The sequence below is a fragment of the Odocoileus virginianus genome, chromosome 18, assembly GCF_023699985.2.
Source record: "Odocoileus virginianus isolate 20LAN1187 ecotype Illinois chromosome 18, Ovbor_1.2, whole genome shotgun sequence".
In the NCBI taxonomy this organism is placed as follows: domain Eukaryota; kingdom Metazoa; phylum Chordata; class Mammalia; order Artiodactyla; family Cervidae; genus Odocoileus; species Odocoileus virginianus.
Genome location: NC_069691.1, coordinates 52,766,028 through 52,772,584, shown reverse-complemented (window position 1 = coordinate 52,772,584; position 6,557 = coordinate 52,766,028). Strand labels below are relative to the sequence as shown.

The window sequence follows — 6,557 nt, the reverse complement described above, 5'->3', positions numbered from 1 at the left end:
TAGTGGCCGCGTCCGCGCATCCGGTCTCGTCTCCGCCTCCAACCTGTGAGCCCCGGCGGGTGCAGGTCAACCCCACCCCTGGCCGCGCCTCTGGCCGGTCCTCTCCTCCAGCCGAAGAACACGCCTCCATTGCGGCCACGCCCTGATGGTCCGCCCCTCCAATCCGAGGCCCGGCCGGGCGCCTCTGGCTCGGCTCGTGGGCCTTGGGGCAGGCAGTGTGGGGAGTTGGCCGCGCCGCATCAGCAGCTTCAGCCGGACCTGCAGTCTCTGCAGGACAGCGGCCGGTAGGCCAGGAGCAGGATAGTAGGGGCGATAAAATGGAGATGTTGATGTTACTAGAGATTCAGGATTTCCCCCTCACATTTAGTTAGTGTGATTCCTTTAGATCATTAATACAAACTTAAACATCTTCCCTTTGTCAGTAGGAACCTCCTCTGGGTGTTGGTTTCTGGCGTGCAGGGCCTAGGAGAAAATTAGCCTTTGCAGCCATATTCTTGTATAGGTCTGTGCTTCTTATAGTACTGATTACATACAGAAGTTTATTTTTTAAAGTATGGAATTAATCCCCACCCACATTTCCAGTCAATGGTAACAAAACTAAGGGAGCCCAAACTGAAGAGCTTTCTCTTCATAAGATGCAGGCTCTGAACCTTCATCAGTTTGCTGAATTTTCCACTCGGCTGGCGGGAGTGGGACAGGAGAGAGTTTGAGGGTGCTGATTCATTGTGAGGTGGTGATGATTGAGTTCAGGTAGACGGGAAGAGAAGTGACCCATCAGAGCAGATACTGGAATGCAGGGGCCCCGAGTTTGTGCTGGGAAATTCAAGGCAGAGAATGGCCAGTGTGGTGGGAAAGGGTAGTCAAGGGCTACGCTAGCAACAGCTCGCCTGAAGAGCAGAAGCTGAAAATGGAAGAGGTGATTGATTGCTGGAAAATCAAAGAGACCAGGCTTTGAAACTGTCAGGAGCAGCCACAGGAGGAATTCTGCTGAGGGTGTGGAATGAGTGATCAAGGTTCGCAGCTCAGGCTGCCTTTTAAAGGCTTGGCTTAGGACTCTTGGGTACAGAATGAATTATAAGGCCAGGTGTTCTGGGCCTAGTCATTCTCTAAACATTTGTTGAGTGCTTCCTCTATGCTGGAAGCTGTATGCTATTTATTTATTTTTAAATATAAATTAATTTATTCTAATTGGAGGCTAATTACAATATTGTAGTGGTTTTGCCATACATTGACCTGAATCCGCCACGGGTGTACATGTGTTCCCCATCCTGAACCCCCCTCCCACCTCTCTCCCCATCCCATCCCTCTGGGTCATCCCAGTGCACCAGCCCTGAGCACCCTGTATCATGCATTGAACCTGGACTGGTGATTTGTTTCACATATGACAATATACATGTTTCAATGCCATTCTCCCAAATCATCCCACCTTCACCCTCTCCCACAGAGTCCAAAAGACTGTTCTATACATCTGTGTCTCTTTTGCTGTCTCGCATACAGGGTTATCGTTACCATCTTTCTAAATTCCATATATATGCATTATTATACTGTATTGGTGTTTTTCTTTCTGGCTTATTTCACTCTGTATAATAGGCTCCAGTTTCATCTACCTCATTAGAACTGATTCAAATGTATTCTTTCTAATGGCTGAGTAATGAACTTCCAGATGTTCAAGCTGGTTTTAGAAAAGGCCCAGGAACCAGAGATCAAATTGCCAACATCTGCTGGATCATCAAAAAAAGCAAGAGAGTTCCAGAAAAACATATATTTCTGCTTTATTGACTATGCCAAAGCCTTTTATTGTGTGGATCACAATAAACTGTGGAAAATTCTGAAAGAGATGGGAATACCAGACCACCTGACCTGCCTCTTGAGAAACCTATATGCAGGTCAGTTAGAACTGGACATGGAACAACAGACTGGTTCCAAATAGGAACAGGAGTACATCAAGGCTATATATTGTCACCCTGCTAATTTAACTTATATGCAGAGTACATCATGAGAAATGTTGGGCTGGAGGAAGCACAAGCTGGAATCAAGATTGCTTGGAGAAATATCAGTAACCTCAGATATGCAGATGACACCACCCTTATGGCAGAAAGTGAAGAGGAACTGAAAAGCCTCTTGATGAAAGTGAAAGAGGAGAGTGAAAAAGTTGGCTTAAAGCTCAACATTCAGAAAACTAAGATCATGGCATCTGGTCCCATCACTTCATGGCAAATAGATGGGGAAACAGTGGAAACAGTGTCAGACTTATTTTTTTGGGCTACAAAATCACTGCAGATGGTGATTGCAGCCATGAAATTAAAAGACGGTTACTCCTTGGAAGGAAAGTTATGATAGATAGCATATTAAAAAGCCAACAAAGGTCCGTCTAGTCAAGGCTTTGATTTTTCCAGTGGTCATGTAGGAATGTGAGAGTTGGACTGTGAAGAAAGCTGAGTGCCAAAGAATTGATGCTTTTGAACTGTGGTGTTGGAGAAGACTCTTGAGAGTCCCTTGGACTGCAAGGAGATCCAACCAGTCCATCCTAAAGGAGATCAGTCCTGGGTGTTCATTGGAAGGACTGATGCTGAAGCCAAAACTCCAATACTTTGGCCACCTCATGTGAAGAGTTGACTCATTGGAAAAAACCCCAATGTTGGGAGGGATTGGGAGCAGGAGGAGAAGGGGATGACAGAGGATGAGATGGCTGGATGGCATTGCCGACTCAATGGTTATGAGTTTGGTTAACTACGGGAGTTTGTGATGGACAGGGAGGCCTGGCATGCTGTGATTTGTGGGGTTGCAAAGAGTTGGACACGACTGAGCGACTGGACTGAACTGAACTGAATACTCCATTGTGTATGTGTACCACAGCTTCCTTATCCATTCGTCTGCTGATGGGCATCTAGGTTGCTTCCATGTCCTGGCTATTATAAACAGTGCTGCGATCAACATTGGGGTACATGTGTTTCTTTCAATTCTAGTTTCCTAGGTGTGTATGGCCAATAGTGGGATTTCTGGGTCATATGGCAGTTCTATTTCCAGTGTTTTTAAGGAATCTCCACACTGTATGTTATTTAAAGTGATGATAGAGACAAAGGACAGGTCTGGAGGTTGGAAGTACACGATGAAGGCGTTGGTAGGGGTGGTTCTCTCTGAGACCTGTGGCCCAGAATCTGTTCCAGGCCTCTCTCCTAGATGCTGGTGGTGTGTGGTAATTTTCAATCTTCCTTGTCTTGTGGCTGCATCACCATGATGTCGGCCTTTGTCTTCACATAGCATCTCCCTGTTGTGTGCACACACCTGTTGTCAAACTTCTTATAAGGACACCAGTCTCATTAGACCAGGGTTCACCTTCATCACCTCGTGTTAACTTGGTTACCTCCATAAGGACTTTGTGTTCAGAGAAGATCACACTCCTAGGTACTAGGGGTTAAGACTCCAAAGTGTTTCTTTTTAAAAATTGAAGTATAGTTAATTTGTAATGTGTAGTTTCAAGTGTACAGCAAAGTGATTCAATTAAACATCTATATTCTTTTGCAGATTTTTTCCATTATATGTTATTAAAGGATATTGAGTATAGATCCCTGTGCTATACAGTTAGAACTTATCTATTTTATATATAATATACTTTGTTTATTTTAATCCAAGCTCCTAATTTAACTTCTCCCTCCCTTCTCCTCCCATTGACATTGGTAAGCACAAGTTTATGTTCTATGTCTATGAGTCTATTCCTATTTTGTATATAAGTGCATTTGTATCTTTTTTAAAATAAGATTCCTCATATAAGTAGTATCATAAAATGTTTGTCTTTCTCTGTCTGAGTTCACTTAATATCATAATCTCTGAATCTACCCATGTTGCTGCAAATTTCAGTATTTCATTCTTTTTGTGTGGCTGAATAATATGTACCATATCTTTTTTTTTATCAATTCATCTGTCAACAGACATTTAGGTTGCTTCAATGCCTTGTCTATTGACAGTAGTGCTAGAATGAACAGTGAGGTGCATGTATCTTTTTGAATTAGAATTTTCTCTAGATGTATGCCAAGAAGTGGGATAGCAGGATAACATGGCCGGTGTATTTTTAGTTTTTTAAGGAACCTCCAAACTTTTCTTTATAGTGGTTGTGCCAGTTGACATTCCCACCAGCAATACAGGAGGGTTCCTTTTTCTCCACACTGTCTCCGGCATTTATGATTTGTAGGCTTTTTAGTAATGGCCCTTCTGACCACTGTGATGTGATGTTGTTGTTTAGTTGCTAAGTCGTATCTGACTTTTTGTGACCTCATGGACTGTAGCCTGCCAGGCTCCTCTGCCCATGGAATTTCTCAGGTAAGAATGCTGGAGTGGGTAGCCAATTCCTCCTCCAGCGGGTCTTCCCTACCCAGGAATGGAACCTGTGTCTCCTGCTTTGCAGGTGGATTCTTTACCACTGAGTCACCTGGGAAGCCATTGTGATGTGATACCTGATTGTAATTTTGATTAGCATTTCACTAATAATTAGTGATATTGAGCATCTTTTAATGTGCCTGTTTGTAATCTGTATCTCTTCTTTGCAGAAATGTCTATTTAAGTCTTCTCTCCATTTTTGATTGAATTTTTGGGTTTTGTTTGATATTAAGCTATATGAGCTCTTTGAATATTTTGGAAATTCATCTTTTGTCAGGAGCATCTTTTAAAATATTTTCTCCAGTTCCCTAAGTTACCTTCTCATTTTACTTATGGTTTCCTTTGCTGTGCAAAAGCTTGTAAGTTTAATTAGGTCCTATTTGTTTAGTTTTGTTTTTATTTCCATTTACTCTAGAAGATGGATCCAAAAAGATATTGCTGCCACTTATGTCAAGAATGTTCTACCTGTGTTTTCCGCTTGGAGTTTTATAGTATCCATTCTTGCATATAGGTCTATAAGCCATCTTCAGTTTATTTTTGTTTATGGTATTAGAGAATGTTCTGACTTTGTTCTCTTATGTGAAGCCATCCAGTTGTCCCAATGCCACCTGTTGAGGAGACTGTCTTTTGCCATTGGGTATTCTTGCCCCCTTTGTCGTAGACTAGGTGACCACAGGTTTTGAGTTTATTTCTGCACTTTCTATCTTGTCCCGGTGATCTGATGTCTCAGTTTCTGCCAGTACTCTGTTGTTCTGATGACTGTAGCTTTGTAATATAGGCTGAAGACAAGAAGCATGGTTCCTCCAACTCCATTCCTCTTTCTCAAGATTGTTTTGGCTATTGGAGATCTTTGGTATTTCCATAAAAAATTTAAAATTATGTGTTCTAGTTCTATGAAAAATGCCTTCGATGGGTATTGCATTGAATCTGTAGATTGCCTTGGATAATATGGTTATTTGAATAATACTGATACTTCTAGTCCAACAACACAGTGTATCTTTCCATCTGTTTGTGTCATCTATATTTTCAGTATATCTTTTATCAAATCTTATAGTTTTCAGAGTATAGGTCTTTGCCTTCTAAGGTAAGTTTAGTCACAGGTATTTTTTTTTTATCATCATCATTATTTTGCTATAGTGAATGGGATTGTTTCCTTAATTTCTGTTCTGATATTTTCTTTTGTTTGTGTATAGAAATGCTACAGATTTCTATATATTAATTTTGTATCCTGCAAGCTTATGGAGTCCACCAATGAACCCCAGAAGTTTCCTGGTAGCATTTTTAAGATTTTCTGTGTACTACACTGTGTAGTCTGCAAACAGTGACAGTTTTACTTAGAGGAAATGCTTTCAGCTTTTCACAGTTGAGTACAATATGCACTGTGGGTTGTTATATATGGCCTTATTATGTTGACATCAAAGTAAGTGAATGATAATTTCTCAGTCATGTCTGACACTTTGTGATCCTATGGACTGTAGGCCACCAGGCTTCTTTGTCTATGGGATTCTCCAGGCAAGAATACTGCAGTGGGTGGCCATTTCCTTCTCCAGGGGATCTTCCCGACCCAGGGACTGAACCCAGGTCTTCTGCATTGCAGGCAGATTCTTTACCATCTGAACCATAAGGGAACCACCATATGGTCCTTTTATGCCCACTTCCTGAAGAGCTTTTAAAAATCATAAATGGATGTTGAATTTTATCAAAAGATTTTTCTGCATCTATTGAGATGATCCAAATTAAAAATAAAAGCCATCTTTAATTTGTTAACATGGTATATCACATTGATTATTTTCTTAATATTGAAAAATCCTAACTTCCCTGGGATAAATCCCCTTGATCATGGTGTGTGATCTTTTTAATGTTTTTTTTTGAGTTGCTTTGATAGTATTTTGTTGAGGATTTCTTGCATTTGTGTTCATCAGTGATATCGGCCTGTGATTTTCTATTTTTGTGATATCTTGTCTGATTTGGTATCAGAGTGATGGTTGCCTCATAAAATGAATTCAGAAGTTTCCTTCCTCTGCAATTTTTTGAAAAGTTTCAGAAGGATGGGTGTTAACGCTTCTGTAAATGTTTAATAGAATTCACCTGTGAGGCTATCTGGTCCTGGACTTTGGCTTGTTGTGAGCTTTTAAATTTCTGATTTAATTTCAATACATGTAATTGGTCTATTCATATTTTTT

General features: G+C 41.0%; 1 protein-coding gene across 1 annotated transcript in view; it reads left to right on the top strand.

Annotated features, from left to right (window-relative positions):
* The window catches only part of LOC110128796 (atherin-like), a 216,898-nt gene that overhangs the window by 93,292 nt on the left and 117,049 nt on the right, over positions 1-6,557 (top strand). The gene's annotated exons all lie outside the window — the stretch shown is intronic.